Here is a 19,427-nt window from a genome sequence, read left to right as displayed (position 1 = left end):
TCCAGTTATTTCAGATAGTAATATGTAACGTACATAACATGATAAATCAGACTCGTCTGAAATAAATTGTAATACTTAACATAATAACCTGGGAACTCGTGTCCGAGATCTAAATCGGAGACAAAGTTCGATATAAGTTAAAATACCAATCTTAAATCAATTGATATTTATCAGTGCCAACATGCTCTGATCATCTCATTACCAAGGTTTTCTTAAATCACCCTCCCTCGAACAACTAGAAAAATATAAGAAAAGTTAATTGCTTGAAATTGCCAAAATCTTGGAATTATAGATTAAAAATCAATGAGAAAAAATGAACTAAAAGATTGTATTGTTGAAATAGTAGTCGATGATGATTCGTTGTCTGAGAAAGCATTAGAGGAATACTCTAGTGTCTCCACTAGCCAATCAGAGTTTGGTTATGAAGTTAATTTAGAAATCCAATTAAAAGTCAAACAAATCAAGTTTGATCAAGCTCAAAGTAGAAAGAGCAATCCAGTAACAAAACTTAATAACTGTGTCAAAGTCAAACAACTTCAGACTGTTTGGTTGAAATCTTGTGCCAGACTATTTAAATCAAACGGAAGTTCCAGTTTATTATTATTTCAAAGATACAGTGTTTATACTTATATTTAAGCCTTTCTCAATAGTAGTTTCTGTTGTTATTTATTAAACGTTTTATCGTACATTCCATTGCATGTTTTTTTTTTTGTATCTGTGATTTCTAAACTTCTGATTGAATATGAAAACTCGCTCATTGCTAATGGGTTGTTGGATTTTTTTTTTGTAGATCAAATTTTGTGAACTTTTCGAGATACTAATGCTGAGTAGCACAGCAATATGTCTACAGACTCGCATCGTTAGAAACCAGATTTCAATACCTGTGGTGAGCAGAACACAGAAAACCCATTGTGTATCTTTGTACATAATTCTAATTCTAAACAAATACTAATAATGATATTTAAATAAATTCCTAATCGTCCATATCAAAGATGTATTAACATGTTAAATTTTGTTTTCAAACTGATTAATCAATTGCAGATACTCTGATACAGCGATATGGATATGACGTATTACATTTGTTTCGTAATTTTGGAAAGCTTGGTCGCTAACTTTGGTAAGTCTTGATTAATATTCAGTTTTTAACCATATGTAAAATTCACGAAGTTAATCCAAAATTCCTTAGTTTTAAAATGGTTAACCTAAATCTCCAAGGCTCTTCTGCTTATTGTGGCTGTCAAAGAAAGCTGCTGGTAGAAGAATTTAAAATGAAATATTGTAAAAAAAAAAAAGATAGTTGAATGTTATGCTTATATACAGTACCAAGACAGTGGGTGCACTGACGTAAGTGGAGTTTGTCACGAGATAAATACAGCCAAGGACAGTTGAGTGAGTTATAAAAGACTGGAACAAGCGAGAAAGAAATCTGACCAATTAGTTGGGCAAAGGAAGAAACTCTGGCAGTCGAGTAATAGACATAAGAGAGTGGCAGATAAATATATTTTGGAATTATACCCAGTGACTGTGCTGTAATAAAGCCTGTAATGTTATATCATAATGTGATTTTGTATAGTTAATGCTATTCTGTTGATTGTTTTGTATTTGCTGCTTGGTGGTGCTTTAGCGCTACTGATTGTAAGACATTGTGTAAATACTCTATTTTAGTTAGGGGAACCAGGATTTAAGGTGCATTGACAAAGGTTAAAAGTGTCACAAAATAAATACATGTAAAAAAAAACTTTACTGCAAGAAATGATTGTATCAATTGGTTGTGTTCCCATTTGGATGAGGTAATACACCTACTATGTGTCATTGACTTGGAATGTGCTCTCTCTGAACTACGCTAATGACAATAATACATGGAAGAGCATTGATAATATTCTGGATCAGTTTATGAAAAAGAAAGTTAAATTTCAAGAATTGTCAATTCTTTCATCAACAGGTAAGTTTCCCGAGGAACATAATCATCAGAGAAGGAGTATCTAAAAATGAATCTCTTCAGTATGGTCAACACCAAATATGAATTTGGTCAACTTGATTGTGGTGAAGGGACTTCTTGGACTTTAACTGTTATCACTTTCTAAAATCCTTCTGTGGCATAGTTCATCTCCCTTTCAAGTACCCTGAAAAATCAACTTAGTTTCATTCGACTACTGTTTGTGAGAAAGCATTCAACAAGCAAAACGAATAACCATTGTTTTTGTGTTACCATACCCAACTGTGGAAATCCACTCAGATTTAAATACTAATGGTTTTGCAATGGCAACAGAAAGGAGAGATTATACCACTAAGAAAGAGTTATTAAGCGATGTCTGAGCCTTTAACCACTTCTTCATTACCCATATAGACTAAAGTTTGCACTTCAAATGGCTCATGTAGAATTAATGTTTGATGAGATTTTGCAATGCAGAAGGTGAAGTAGTAAGATGATCCAAAACGTGCATTGCTCTATTTGAAACTATGAAAATGCTTGTGCATTATCTGACATACTCAGTGTTAATAACGTATGTAAACACTGGAAAAAGAGGGGTGTCACAAGGTAGTATTGCTGCTGTTCCATCGTTTCATCTAATTTGCAAATGTACTCTGCCATCACACTGTGTCATCCATGCTTCATGATAGGTGCTCTCTATTGAGGTAAGTATCTAAGCGTACAACCTACACTTTGAATCAGATATTTCAAATTGAACTCATCCGTCTATAACACTTTTTTTTTTCAATCATCAACAGCCCAGTTTTTGTAGTCTTTAGCAAATTTCAGTTTCTTGACAATATTTGGAGATGTAAATAATGGTTTCTTAATTGCTACACAACCAAATATTCCATTCTTGTTAAGTCTACTGTAAATCTGGACACTTTTCTGCCATTTGTTACAAGGTCATTTATCTCATGCTTAATATCAGTGTCAGTCTTCTTTCTGTCCCGAAAACTGCATAAATGACGATACTTAAAATTAATATCATTGAGTTTAGGTATTCTGCCTCTTCCTTTTCCTGGTCTCATGGTCCAGGGTGTAGCTGAAAGTGTTTAGGGAAGCATTTAAAGTCTGCAGTAATATGTCAGAGAGTCCAGTCAGCATCATATAAAGCTTACATGCAAACTTTCTGTTCTGCTGACAGTTCTCTAAGCTTTTTAGTTCAATGCATAACAATAAAACCTAATGTTTAGCGCTCAACACCGTTTTTATCAAGGTTGATTTGTGAAATACTATTCAATTGATTTCTTCTATCATATACTGATACCGTATGTTAGCTTCTTTCTAAGTAATTAAGACACTGCATATGGTACCATGATAGTTATTTCAGACCCTGAATATGATTAGCATGTTCATTCAAGCAGAACTCGTATGACATTCCTTTAGTAATAGCATGTGGGAATCTTAAAGAATAAGTTTTCTCACCCTGGTTCATTCAGCTGTCAATGGATCAGTGAAGCATTATCATAGTATTAACATTGCTATGTAATGGCATGGAAGAATAACCCAATGAAATGGAAAGAATGTCAAAATATTCTCTTGTTCTCACACTTTTTCACAATAATGTAATTACGAGTAGGGAATTGTTAAAGTTACGGAGTAGCAAGTGAGAACTCACTGGAGTATTTAGTGAGTGATCCAAATTGGTCAGTGTTTTTATGAATTAAATTGAGTGGATAGTGAGGAAATTATGTGAGTATAAGTAAGTTATTTTTAGGTAATGCTTAAGTACCATTAATCTCAAATTTCTGTTACAACTTTATGAACTTAGACTTACAATTTATGTCAAATAACCCTATTAAAATGTTACGAAATAAATAAGCTAATTCGTTATCATTACTAATATCATTAATTTATGAAGATTACTTAACTTAGTGGCTTGCAGTCCTCTGCTTGCAAACTTAAACCCTTTTTTGCATTATTGTTAATAAAACTGAGGATCTTATTTCGTAAAATAGCGTATGAGAACCTATAATTTCATATACTCCTTGGAATAATGTTTAAAAACCTTTAACCGATTATGAGCTGCTACATCTATGCATATTTCGTTACAGATTTCTTTCCAAATTGGTTTTATGTAAGCAGACAAACTGACAAAATAATAATAAATTAATCATAAAAGAAAATTATGCAATCAAATGATTAAAAAGCATAAATTGTATATGTATTATCCCATGATTTAAAAATAAATAAAGAGCAAAATAGATTATTTTCTGGGAAACCAGGTTTGGAGGGCTTTCTTAGAGTTTTGTAGATCTTCATATTCGAGGTGTTTTCTGAGCCATCTGCTAGTTAGTGATCTTCAAGGTTCTTAATCTTTGCCACAGGTCCAGCTTTCTTTGTCTCAGGGCTTAGACCTCTCCCCACTTAGTGGTTTGAATGTATAAATGTTTTCTTCACCAGCCCATATATTTACTGGCGACGGAAATGGCAAGTGCAGTCCCTGAGATTCTTGATTGAGATTTTAGCCACAATTACCACTGTCTTGTTGTATCAAATTATTCTCTCTCTCGTTTCATTTGTGAGACTATTCAAGAGCCAGGATTGAAGAAGAGATGATACTTTTGGTTATGCAAGATCGCCTCGACTTGGCAATGGGGTATTCTTCAAAAATAAAATGGAACTACGTGCTGTTTTTTGATAGATGGTTCATATTTTTTCAGTTACTTTTGTTAATAAAACAGCAGTCAACAATAATGAAAAATAAGATCCAGAATATTATATCACATGAAGGTAAATATGCTAGTATGTTCTTGTTACACATTTATTCAGCACAAGACAGAACCACGATCGACCACTGTACTGTAGTCCAGTGTGTATTTTGTTTATGTGAGAAAATAATTGAAAAATTGCTAACTCGCATTCCTTCCCATGGACAGAGTACTGATGAACAAGTACTGTTAAATCTGTTAAACAGCACAGATGGAGCAGCACCTTGCCATAAGCTTTAGAATGGCTTTCAGTCAAAGCCGCCTTTTTCTGTGGATATAAATATGAAAATGTTGTGGTATGCATATGGAATCCACTTAATTGTGATAGACCCCACAGAGATATATGTTACACTAATAACATTATTCAATCTGTTGCAAAAACTACAGATTTGTTCAAACGTTCTACAGATTAATAGGTATTTTAAAGAAGGAAACTGAGATCAAGTTAGGGAAATAGAATTTGAAGAAAATTATTAAGCTGACATAAAATACATTGGTAAAAAAAAATCAAGTATTTTATCAGCTATGTTTGGAGCATTTATGGACCACTTCAGAGATCTTTTCCTAGGACTGATCAAGTGTTTGTTCATACTGCAGCATCCAAAATCGCATGATGTTGCCAAAAAACAAAAGCTAGAGGGTAGGTATAGAACTTCGAGGTGAAATAATTTTGACTACTCACACTTCCAGGTTCAACTTCAACACGTGTATCAGAATAGCTTCAAAGAGGTAAACCTGATTTAGTTCAGCTTTAGAGGCGACTGAGGGACGACATGCGAAACAAAGTAGCAAAAAAAGGTCAATTTGTCAAAAAATGAACAAAATTTTGTGCATCATTGATTAATGAGATAGTTAAATGTCAGGTAATGTGATAAAGTCAAGGTGTCAGCTGAATTACATATCTGAAGGAAGAAAAAGCTAAGTATGATGAAATGATCTGCAGAAGGTGGTACAGCTGCATCATCTGTGACTGTATATACGATTGATACTTTCAATGTGATATATAACTAAGCAGTAGGAAGAGAGGTTTTTAGAATATGGTCAGCTGTATGGTGACATGCAGTTTTTGACTCAAAAAATTTTGCTGGCTTAAAAAGAGGGACATACCTGCTAGATTAGTGAATAAAATAGTTTTTATAAAGTTAAAATCTGAACTGAAACATTTTGCAAGTGTATATGCGAAGCTAACTCAAAGTTTAGAAGACAAGTACACTGTTTTGAAAGAGATGTAGGTTGAGTGAGGCATATTAGATGGACCGCAGAGTAGAACACGAGGGAATTATGAAAAACTTCCCAGAGATAAAATAGATGTTTAACGTGTGGTTTCTGGTTGCTTGAGAAGTACATGCTATATTCAAAAGTATATGACATCTTACATAAAACATGCCACTTTCTTCTGACACTTTCTACCACTCAAGTTCATTGTGAGATATGCTTCTCTAATTTAAAGATAAAAACGAAACTGAGCCTTTTGACAGCTGAGTATTCAGAGGCCTTCATGCTCATAAGCACTAAAACCAGCATTCTTGCTGAGATACCAAACGGTCAAATAATAAGCATGCTGTTAAAATAATCTGAACTGAAACGACTGTTAATGTGTTGAATTAAGATTTTCAGAGACAGTTTAGCACACAGTTAACCAGGAGGTTAGGGCGTTAGACTTATAATCTGAGAGTAGCTGGTTCGAATCCTCGTCACAACAAACATGCTCACCCTTTCAGCAATGGAAACATTATAATGTGACAGTCAAACCCACTATTCGTTGGTAAAAGAGTGGGTGGTGATGGCTAACTGCCTTCCGTCTAATCTTACACTGCTAAATTAGGAACGGCTGACAGATAAGTTTTGCGTAGCTTTGCGCGAATTTCAAAAACAAAAATAAGCAAACCTTTCTTTTCATCGCAGCCACCTAATTCATATTTAATTCCACGAGTAACTAGTTTCCAAGATACACATCAGAAACATAGAACTTCAACAGTTAATGCACGCAGCATGCTATTTATGTATGAGATATATAGACTTGTAAAAACGGAACTTAGTAGTTTATGCGATGTTGTTATTACACTCGTATTTAGTTACCAGGCTTAAACTTTTGTTATTCCACAATATTGCTTTTGATGTTGTCACGATATAAAATTATCTTTAATGTAAGTATTATTAGTTTATTTTGTGAATGAATATTTTATTATAGTTTAGTATTATAAGAGTTAAAAGCAGACGATTATTGGAAATTGTGTTTGTAACTCAATGATGTAGAAAATATAGTGAGCAGACGATTTAGGATTAAACTTTTAAATAGTATGAGATAAGCGGGAGAAAGCAGACAGGAAAAGACAATAGTAGAAGGGAGTAAAATCACAGCCAAGAGAAAGTTTGGTGTAAAGTTATGTGCTGTAGAAGTGAGAGGCCTAACGTTTAATATGTTAGAGGAAAACCAACAGTTTTAAAAGAGACAAGAACCCCCACTGGAACAGCGATAAGTCTACGGATATACAACGCTAAAATAAGGGGTTCGATTCCCTTGGTGGACACAGCAAATAGCCCCATGTGGCTTTGCTATAAGAAAAACACAAAAGAGACAAGAAATACACTTTATTTTGTCAAAGCAAGTTCAAAAGTAATTGAACCAGCCTAAGTGCACTTTGAATTTGACAAACAGAAAAGACGCTCACTGGATGAGCAATCAATATACGACTGTGGTAACTTGATGACAGTGTAAGTAAATTACACATGGAATTAGTACCAGAATGATAGGAACAGAGAAAGGTTAGTTAGGTTCAATAACAGAATATGTATTGATACTGTTATGAGGTATAAGTAAAACCTGTAATTGACAGTTGGTGAACATAACACAACCTTAATATCTGACAATTGGTAAACCACAGCGACGATTATAAAGTGGTAAACGGCGGTAGAAGTAAACATGAACATCAGAAATAAGTAGTGATAACGAAGAAAACAGTGTAGAAATAACAATTACGCCATATGACCATGTCAATAAATTTTTATAAATGGGTGGAAAGAGAATCTCAACTTGGGTTAAAAGACAATGAACTACGAGAGTTTGTTAAACAAGAACTATAGAGTAGGCCGAATAGCAACAGAAGAGATAAATTGAGAAAGACTGAAAAATGAAAATAAGAGAAAGAAGAGACTGGAAGTAGAGAGAATAAAAATACAAACTGAGAGAGAAGAAAAAGAAAGACAACAGATAGCACACCCAACTGAAGAAACAAGGACCCAAGAATAACAATGAAGTTGGAACCAACTGACCCAAGCTGCCCAAATATGATGAACATAAAGATTACGTGGATGTTTTCCTGCATGTGTATGAAAATTTTGTCCTAAGTCAGGACTTGGACAAAGGCACCTGAATAGTCTGTCTCAGCCTTTTTCTCACAAAAAAGAAACTACAAGTATATGCAGGCATGATGTCGGAAGATGTCATGGACTAGGACAAGTTAAAAGTGGCTTTGGTGAAACAATATGAAATTGCTGAAGAAGGTTTTGTCTGAAATTCAGAGGAGTCAAACCTCACACTGGAGAAACTATATTTCAGTTTGTGGAAAGTCTGCAGTAATATTTCACCAGATGGACTAGCAGACATATTAGTGCAAAAACAGCTCATGATCACGTGTTCAACCAACATGTCAATGTTTTTAAAGAATAGAGCACCACAATGTATGAAGGCAATGATCAAGCTAGCAAAATTGCAAGTCCAAGAATATCCAGTTATGGCTAATCAGAAGCAAGTATGTACTAAAGGTGACAGGAGGGAGATGTTACGTTTGTTATAAACTGGGGCTATTTGCAAAAAGGTTCAAGTCTGTCACCATGAAACAACTGCGTATGAATGCTACTGCCAGAAGAAAAATAATCAAGATAGCTCATCATATTCAATATATGAAAAAAAGCATGATGATCAGAACACGACTAATGACTGGCTCAAGTTAGCAAATGGATTAGCAGTGCCACTAGTGATGGGATCAGGTAACAAACATCAAGAATTGCCAACAAATCATAATTTGCCAATATATGAAAGATATGTTGGTGACAAGAAAGTAAATGTTCTTCGAGACACTGGGTGCAGTAGTGCAGCAGTGAGAATCAGTTTAGTATCTGATGTTCAGATGGCAGGCAAAGAACATTTGTGTGTGATAACTGATGGGACAGTGAGACATTTCTCATAGCAGAAATAAAGGCGAATGCTCCATATCATGTAGGAAGACTAAAAGTCATGTGTATGAAAAAATATATAAGAAAACAAGCATCTGCTGTCACAACCAGCGCTCAACAAAGAAGAGCAAAAAACAAACAAACATTAAGCCCTTGTAAGTGTTAATAGGTAACATCCTGAATGTAGTTTTGCAAGAACTTGAAGAAAGACATTTCCCTCAGGAAACTTTGAGACAATACCTAAGAGAAAATTAAGCACAAGATAAATGGGAAAGATGCATATAATATAGAGGATTAGAAGGGAGTTCTATACCGAATCTATCAAAGTAGTTATACTGGGGACGTTAAGCACGGCCTAGTAATAACAGAATATTGGACTCAACTGATGATGTTGTCTCATTATCGGTTTTAGGAAGACGTTTATGAACAAAGAAAACTGCAGATGGAATCACCTGTAACTTCCATTGGCTAGGAGGCATCGGAGATTTGAGTAGATTCTCCAGGTCATGTGACATTTGTTAAAGAGCAATACTTGGAGAAAAGTTAGCCAAAGTGCCATTGGGAGAGATGTCTCTTATAGAAGAGCCATTCAGCAGATTAGCTGTGGACTTGACTGGGCGACTAGTGCCTGTATTTGACAAGGGCAACCAGTATGTGCTTACAATAGTGAACTATGCAAAACACTATCTGGAAGTAATGGTACTGGCGAAGATAGAGTAGCAGAAGCTTTCCTGGAGATACTTTATGGAGCAGGTTTTCTGAGAAAAGCCCGGAGTAACAGAGGAACCCAGTTTGCTTCAGAACTGATGAAGAAAGTGTGTAGACTCATCAGTACTTGGTAAATAATTTCCACCCCGTATAATTCTAAATGTAATGAACTTTATGAGAGCATCAATGAAGTTTTGAAAAGTATGTTAAAGAAGATGTGCCAAGACCACGTAACTGGGACAGGTACTTGCAGGCAATATTATTTATTTACTTATTGAGAAGTACCGCAAGCAAGTACAGAATTTTCACCCTTTGAGTTACTCTATGGAAGAACAGCACGAGGCACAGTGCAAATGTTGAAAGGGTCATGGATGGTAGAAGAAGATTCAAAAGTGAGGAGCATGTATCATTATGTGTTAGACCTTAGAAACCGAATGGGGGAGACCTGTGAACATATATACAACTCATGGCAGTCGGTCACTTCTATGACAATAAAGTCAAGATTCAACATTTCAAGGCTGGACAGAAAGTCTTAGTTTTGCTGCCCATATACCACAATAAACTCTCCTTACAATGGAAAGGACCAATTGAAATACAAGGATTTCTCAACAGAATAGACTACAAGCTAAATGAGAATGGGAAGACCAAGATCTGTCATGCCAACCTCTTGAAGTATTTGAGGAGAAAATAATACCTTACGAGTGCAACTACTAATGTACAAATGGTCATGGAAGCAGAATTCGAGGGTAGTGACTTCACTATAGAAGATAAAGACCTACTAAGCTTAAGACTACTGAGTAGAGATGAGCTTTTCAGGAAGATCAACATGAGTGGTAAAACGACTGACAGGAAGAGGGAAGAGAAACAAAATCTCAGTGAATCAGTGTGTTAATGGATTAGGAAATTCAGACTTCAGGCAACAGAAGACCAAGGATCCTCTTATGAAGAAACCCTATTCGATAATCTACCCTTGAGAAGACGAAAAGGGTATTGTAAATGTTGTATTCTGCAAATAACTGGCTTGGCTATTGAATTATTCCCTTGTTTGTCAGTGGTAAGTTTACAAACTAACAGTGCCAAATTCTTGGGTTTGATTCCCTGTGGTGGACAAGCAGCTAGCCCATTGTGTCTTTTCTGTAAAATAAACAAAAGAACAGACTATTGAATTTGGTTCTTTCATTCATTCATGTTTCTCCAGGATCTCTGAATCAAGTTATTCGTTGTTTAATCAATATGATAACCAATATGACTATTAAGATAGCATCTAACAAATAAGATTTGACGAACTAGTGAAGCAGTAAATAACAACTAGCACACATTGACTTATAACTAAGTTATAAGTATAATGAAGCTGAAACTGATATGTTGATTATCTATTAATGGCTGGTAATTCCTGTTTCATCCTATTCTTAAGTTTCTTAAAGGAACGTCAAATTTCTGTAAGAATGTAAACTTCGTTCAGCAATGAAAACATCGTGTAAACTAGAACTATAATATTTTTAATTACTATTAGTTACTAATACTTATAAAAGCGGATTTTCTGTTTGAAACTGTCACTTTAGAGAAGTTGATTGACACCATTGTTTTGGTTTTTGAGTTATATGGTAAGAAAGAACAAAAAATTCAAGGTATTTGCTATGATATTTACAGACACTTCTAAAATTTGTGTCTCAGTCACTACATAGATATTATTATAAAAGGAAACTAAATAGTATTGTACAGTTCTGATGATTTATTGAGGAAATATAAAAAACACATTTCAATGGATAATTCCATTGGGACAATTCATACACAGACAGTGCTACTGCCTGCCTGCTATAAAAAATAGGCAAACAGCACAAATCAAGATAGTATTTCAAAGTTATAATGGTATTGGATAACACGTACTACACACTAAACTAAACTACATGGTCAAAAGTATGTGGACATCCCTTCTAATTAGTGGGTTCGGCTATTTCAGCCACACCCATTAATAACAGGTGCATAAAATCAAGCATACAGCTATGCAATCTCCATAAATAAACACTGGGTTTCAACGTGGCATTATCATTGGATGCCACCTTTCCAACAACTCAGTTCGTCAAATTCCTGCCCTACTAGATCTAACCCAGTCAGCTGTAAGTGGCAACAACAGTTTAGCCACGAAGCGACAGGCCACACAAGCTCACAGAACGTGATCGCCGAGTGCTGAAGCGCGTATCACGTAAAAATCATTTGCTCACAGTTGCAACACTCACAACCGAGTTCCAAACTGCCTCTGGAAGCAACGTCAGCACCCGAACTGTTTGTTGAGAGCTTTATGAAATGGGTTTCCATGGTCAAGCAGCCGCATGCAAACCTAATATCACCATGCACAATGGTAACAGTCGGCTGGAGTGGTTTAAAACACACTGCCATTGAACTATGGAGCATTGGAAACGCGTTCTCTGGAGTGATGAATCACACTTCAGTATCTGGCAGTCTGACGGACAAATCTGGATTTGGCGGATGCCAGGAGAACGCTACCTGCCTGAATGCATAGTGTCAACTGTAAAGTTTTATGGAGGAGGAAGAATGATCTGGGGCTGTTATTCATGGTTAGGCTAGGCTTTTTAGTTCCAGTGAAAGGAGTTTTTAATGCTACAGCACATAATTACATTTTAGAGAATTGTATGCATCCAACTGTGTGGCAACAGTGTGGGAAAGGTCCCTTTTTTGTTTCGGCATCACAATGCCTCCATGCACAAAGCGAGGTCCATAAAGACATGGTTTGCAGAGGTTGATGTGAAAGAACTTGACTGGCCTGCACAGATCTCTGACCTCAATCCCATCAAACACGTTTGGGATAAATTGGAACGCCGATTTGCGAGCCAGGCTGACCTCACGAGGTTGCTCAGTGTCCTAATGAGTGTAACCAAGTGAGATGCTCAAACTGTCAGGGCCCTCATGCAGCCAGTTACAAAGGCTGCCCCAAATACACTCAGATACGAAACAAAATTATTTTCAAAACCACGAACAGTAACAAACAAACCCTCGACACTCACATCACTAAACAATCATTACTACAAACTCCAACAGACACACAGATCACAAACTCTCGGCCACAACCAACACGTACATACGCTGACGTCACACGCTCGAAAACAACACCTACATTCAACCCCACAGAATTCACCACAAATTTATTAGCAATGCTAATAGAATTGAGTGAATTCCCTACATTTGAATCAAGGCACGAATCACTCAAGGCTCTTTGTAGCCTTGCACGTTACTACTTTCACCTTCCCCATCTCAAACCACACCATCTTTCACTTAAAATTCATGCAAGGGAAGTAAAACAACACAATGATACAACACATTAAAATTTTACACATCAACTGCCAAGGAAACCTCAAAGATAAAAGAATAGAAATATACAACATAAACAAACATATAAATGCCAACATTATCATCGTATCAGAAACACTCTGCACAGAGAAACAAAATACCACAATCCCCGGATTCATCACGCACAGCATACCTCACTCAGAAAACAACAGAGGTATAATAGCCTACTTTAGTACAGAAATATCGCATTTAATATCAATAGAAGATTCCTTTAGATCTAACGTAAATGAAACCATTTTTTGTAATATACACTTTAACAACCGGCTAACTATTCCGATTCTAGCCATATATTGTTCACCATCTAAAGATATTGACATTAACTTCCTTCAAAAATGTGTAAATCACAAACCCAAACCAATTATTATTGGGGATTTTAATTCTCCGCATACAGAACTAAGGGGAAAAAGAAAGACACGCAGAGGGTTGTGCATAAAAAATTTTCTTTCTAGTAACAAAATGCACCTAATTAACGACCATACACCTACACACTTTTCAGCCGCCAACGGCTCATACGATGTACTTGATTTCATCATAGCACCCAAGGACACAGTAAACAGAATCTCTAACTTTAAAGTACATGATGGAATCACTAGTGACCACTTCCCCATTTCATGTACGATTCATCCGCGCCACCCTGCCGTGGCGTACGTGACTCCCTCTGCATACACCTATACCAAAACTGACTGGCTCACTTTCAATGCTACACTGGACTCATACCTACCCCACCCAATTGAACATGCTAACAACAAGACAGAACTAGACAACTATGTAAATCAAGTTACAGAAGCCATACAGAAAGCCATAAAAAACACAATTCCTAAAACAAGAAGAAAGCAATATCATAATCAATGGACTCTAACACCAGAAATTCACGCACTAATAATCAAACACAGACAATTAAGACGAACACACTATATTACACGTGATCCATCTATCAAAACACAAATCAATAGAACAAATGCAAAAATTAAACAAGAAATTAAAACAGCAAAAGAAACTAATTGGCAAAACTTCTGTAAAAAATTAGAAAAAATCAAGAACAATCCAAAAGAATTTTGGAAAAAATTCAAGAGTATTGCTTCAGACAAAAACACAAATCACATGCTACAACATATCACACACAAGAATAAAATCGCAAGGACGGACGTAGAGAAAGCTGACCTATTAGCTGACTACTACGAATCCTCCTTTAGCGACCTAAATTCAGTAGACTTTGACACACAACACCAACATCATGTCAACAACTTCATAAATACAAACCAAGCTTCATTCTCACCACGGTTCCTTGGCGAGACACTAGAAGGATACTCAAATTCAATCAATAGAAAAGTAACCATAACTGAACTAAAAATTAATATCAAAAACTTGAAGAATACTTCCCCCGGAAATGACTAAATTCCAAACATTATTCTGAAAAAAAGCTCTACTCTCCTGCTGCAACACCTCACAAACATCATGAACATTTCATTAGCAACTGGATATTACCCTGACACTTGGAAAAAAGCCATTATAACCACGATCCCAAAGAAACAAACCAACAGAACTAATCCAGATAATTTCCGTCCCATCAGTCTGTTAAGTTGCCTTGGCAAACTGATGGAGAGAGTTATCTTCAACCGTCTTCTCCATTTTTGTGAATCAAATAACATCCTTCCAGAATCCCAAAATGCCTCCAGGAAAAACAGGCAAACAACAAATCACCTCACGCGACTCACCGAATCAATCTATAAAGCTTTCAGCAACAACAACCAAGTAACCATTGGGGTATTCCTAGATGTCAAAAAAGCATTCGACAGCGTATGGCACAATGCCATCAAATACAAACTAAAACACCTGAAAATAAATCCCACTATAGTTAAATGGATTTCAAATTTCTTAACAGATAGAACAGCACAAGTAAAAGTCAATAAAACTATATCTAAATCATTTAATATAACCGCAGGAGTGCCCCAAGGATCAGTCCTCTCACCACTTTTATACATTATTTTCGTCAGTGACATACCTTTCCCAAATCTAACATACACGCATAATTCACAATACGCAGACGACATCGCTATCTGGAGCACCTCCAGAAACCCAGTGATGGCCATGTCTTGCGTTCAAGAATCACTGAACAACGTCTCAACATGGAGTAACAAGTGGAGAGTAGTGTTAAATCCAACCAAAACACAAGCAATCACCTTCTGCAGGAAATTAAAAAAAAAAAAAAAATATAGAAAAAATAAAATTATCACTAGGAAATACGACCATTAACATGAGCAAAAACATCACATTCCTTGGCATCACTTTCGACACAAAACTAACATGGAAAAAAAATGTTAACAATATACACTCATCAATTAGAAAACGGATTTCACACCTAATGACTCTAACCAGTAGACAATCGAAATGTTCACCAAACACCATTATCCAAATATACAAGGCTTACATCCGTCCACTAATAGAGTATGGATGTCAAGTAACATACAATATGTCAAACAACATACTCCCGAAAATCCAAGTTCAACAGAACAGAATACTAAGATCTGCATTCAGTCTACCGTCATTCACTCCAGTAAATTATATACATCAAATCAGTAACTTGCCAACACTAAGAAATAGACTAACGGAAATATCACACAAATATTATCTAAAAGCAGAAAACAGAAACAAACTAACGGCAACACTATACAAATTAACTAGTGCACCAACAAAATACATTTCACCTTACAACATATTTTAAGAATCACAAATTACACAACAAAGTATCTAAAGAACTAAATTCATGTTAATAATATGTATTCTCTTTTTCAGATATCGGGCACAGGACAGGCAAAACTCTCGGCGCCTGTCCTGTGAAAGTGGGTTTTCTCGTGGCACTCCCGTTTCACCCCACAGCAAAAACTTAGGCATTGGATTTTTAGATCCCAGCCAGGCAACTTTTTTGCCAGTCCCTGATTAGGGTCGTTTGAGTTCATGTTCATATTTACTCTGACTTCTGCCTTTCGGGACGAGACCTGGCCGTTCTCTCTGGTGCTGCCTTTGCCTCGGTCTACGATAACATTAAGAGTGACCTCCTTCACCCCACCCCAAAAAAGAGTCAAAAATTATTTAATAAATAAATAAATAAAACTAAACCTAATAACCTTTCACAAAAGGGGACGAAGAGGAACCACAACGTTCCTGAACACCCCAGTTGGAGAGAGAATTCTTACGATTTCTCTCTCTCTAAACTAAACCCCTGCCACGTTAGTTTTGCGAGCCAGGCCTTTTCGCCCGACCTCACAAATGCTCTTATGGCTGAATAGGGGCAAATTTCCGCAGCCATATTCCAAAATCTAGTAAAAAGCCTTCCCAGAAAAGTGGAGGCTGTTATAACGGCAAAGGGGGTACCAACTCCATATTAATGCCCATGGTTTTTGAATGAGATGTTCAACAAGCACATATCGGTGTGATGGTCGGATGTCCACATACTTATAGCTATGTTGTGTATCTATCCTGAGAAACAAACCACCCAAAGTCAAAATTTAGGAGCACAATAAACATAAATAAATTAATAATCATCTCTTTGTAATACCCCATTGCGTCAGAGAAGTTATTTCGAAATAAATTGAATAATATTAAAATGATGGGATACGAACAATACACAAGAAAAAGAAAGATAAAACCCTTCTTCATTAACTTTACTGATAACAAACTCATCACCCAGAATAGAAATCAACATATATATGGTATTCCTTTAAAATATTCATACAGCTGAAGCAAGGCTTAATGATGATGTTCTTGTGTGGAAATTTTATTGTTCAAAGCAATAAAGGCTGTTTACACTTAACATCATAAATTATTACGCACATTACAGAAGAATAAAATAAATTAGATATAAAGTTGTTTTTATTGCATAAAAGGATTTTGGTTTAACGCCATTAAGCTTGCTAAATGTCATAGCAGTGCGGCAGTAGTGACTTTAGTGTCACATCACTCACTTATTAACGAGTCACTCCCGGCATGAGAAAGCAATGAGTCAAAAGCCTATGACCAACAGTGAGCTTTATCAGGACCACTTACACTCTTTAGATCACTGTTTAAGTTAAATAGCCAATCACTGATTGTAGATTTGGTCTGAAAAAGCTTGATGAGCAATTGCAATATGAAAAAGTTCATTCTCTGATACCAACTGGCTAGGAAAACAGAAAACTTTAAAAAAACCCGATAATGATAAAAGGTAAGCTTATTATTTACGTATAGCAAAAAGAACAAGGTGAAAACAGATGTTAAGAGTTTGTAGGGTTTTCAAAAGCCGAGTCATTATAAATAGTACATTTAATTTACAGACCCAAAATGCTACCTCTTGAGAAAAGCTTATGTGATTAACACTTGCGGTTGGATTAAGTGGCCTGTGATTGATCTTGCAAGCAAGAAATATTTTGAGTGTTGAAGGGAATACTACAAATCACAGATTGTCTTATACTGCCAGTTCCAGATGAAAAGTTCGAGAATTAACCAAAACAGAAGTGTAAAATGTTGCATAGTTTAATAAATACTTATGAGATCCATCTGACACACTGCCGACTTGAATTCCACCAGCATAAAATATTTGCTACAATAAAAAAAAAATCAGGGCAAAAGTAAAAATAAATAATTTGCGCTTGTTTGTTGATTGTCAATAAGCAAGGAAATTAGAGGAGATGAATGATTGATGGGAAGAACACAAAGCCACTCTAGCCACTTTGTGGCCATTGAGGTTTCAAAATTGGAAGGAGATAAGATGTTTGTTTTTCTCAGGGAAAAGAGGAAAAATACCAAAGACAGGAATTTTGTTTCTTTTGTTGTTGTGGTTTTACTTCTGAAAATATTTTTGACTATTTGAAAGCTGCAGGAATATTCTTCTATGACATCATATGTTTATTCTGGTTTATCAAGTGCAGTAAGTAATAATTAACTGATTGAAATCCAAATTATTTATTAGATAAAAATTAATCTTGACCAAAAAATATAGAATTTAAATTTTTTATGTTTGAAAAGAAAGATATAAACCCTTAACAGAATTAGATCTATCTACATTAATTTTCTAAAAGGTAAACTGAAGATGGACATTTAAACTCTGAAAATGCTTCAGTAGTCTAACACTAATAATGCAAACACAGAAAACCATACAGTTGATTTAAAAGACCTTTACACTTCACGTTTTTAACAGGTAATAAATGCATAGATAAAAAAATAAACTACATTACCTTCATCTCTCAAGTCTACATAAATACTCTTCTTTTCACTCTTATTTTCAACATCATCGTGGGAAAACTTGCATTTGTCACCCTTTCTTACACTGTCCTTACTTATAAAAAACATACAGTACAGATTTAGGATCAGTTCCTGAAATTAAAATAGTTATATCACCTTTCTGCAAGAGATGAATATAACTGAACTGTAGCCATGTTGAGAGTAACAAGATAAAACATTTCAATGATGTTGTGTGTGATTTACGTTGATTGATTTTGTGTTTTATGGCACAAAGCAGCTTGGCTATCTGCACCAAACATCCAGTAAAAAGGTAAAAATAAAGTAAATGTAGTAAAATACACAAAATGAAATGAAGGTAAAACAAAACATCATTAAAAAACAGAAAAAGTATAAAACCAATGTTGACATCTAGTCTACAATGTTAAGAGAGAAAGCAGAGTAAAAGAAGTTCTAAAGGACTTTCTTTAGCAAAATGGTTATGATCATAACCCGCCAGGAAGACTAACAGGTAAGTTCAAGAACCACTGCCAGTCACCTAAAGTTGGTCTTTCCAATCCTGGTTCTGGGTTATGTGTCATAGCAGCCATTATCAAAATGTAAAATAATGGAAGTTTTAAAAGACATTTGCAAAATCGTAATAACGAGTAGTCAAATGTCCAGTAAGAAGGTAAAAGTAAATGTAGTAAAATTTGCAAAAGTAAACGAAGGTAAAAACAAAACAGCAATTAAAAACAGAAAACTGCATAAAACCGATGTTGACATCCAGTCCACAAAGTTGTAAAGAACTTCTGTAGCAGAATGGTAATGATCATAACCCGCCAGTAAGACTAACTGGCAAGTACCAGAACCACCGTCAATCATCTGAAGTTGGTCTTTCCAGTCCTGGTTCTGGGTTATGTGTCATTATGGCTAGTACCAAAGGGTAAAGTAATAAAAGTTTAAAAGACATGCAGCAAAATGGGAATAACAACTCGCCAGGATGACTAATGGGTAGTTCAAACGGATAGTTAAAACAGCAGCGTTAGTCACCTGAAGTTGGCCTTTCCAGTCCTGTGTTAAGTTATTTAATGTTCTGGCCATTTTTCAATGTCAAATTGAACTAGAGAAAATGAAACTGTAAAAAGGGAACTGCAATTAAAAAGGTGAAATGAATAAATATTCAAGACTTAAATGAGATTAAAAAGATTAATGACCATTAAAAAACTAAAAACTTTATCAAGGTGGACAGTGTCACCATCACCAATAACACTGTCCAATGTTACAGATATACCCTG

This window comes from Tachypleus tridentatus, chromosome 6 (genome assembly GCF_004210375.1).
Source record: "Tachypleus tridentatus isolate NWPU-2018 chromosome 6, ASM421037v1, whole genome shotgun sequence".
Lineage (NCBI taxonomy): Eukaryota > Metazoa > Arthropoda > Merostomata > Xiphosura > Limulidae > Tachypleus > Tachypleus tridentatus.
This window is presented reverse-complemented; position numbering follows the sequence as displayed.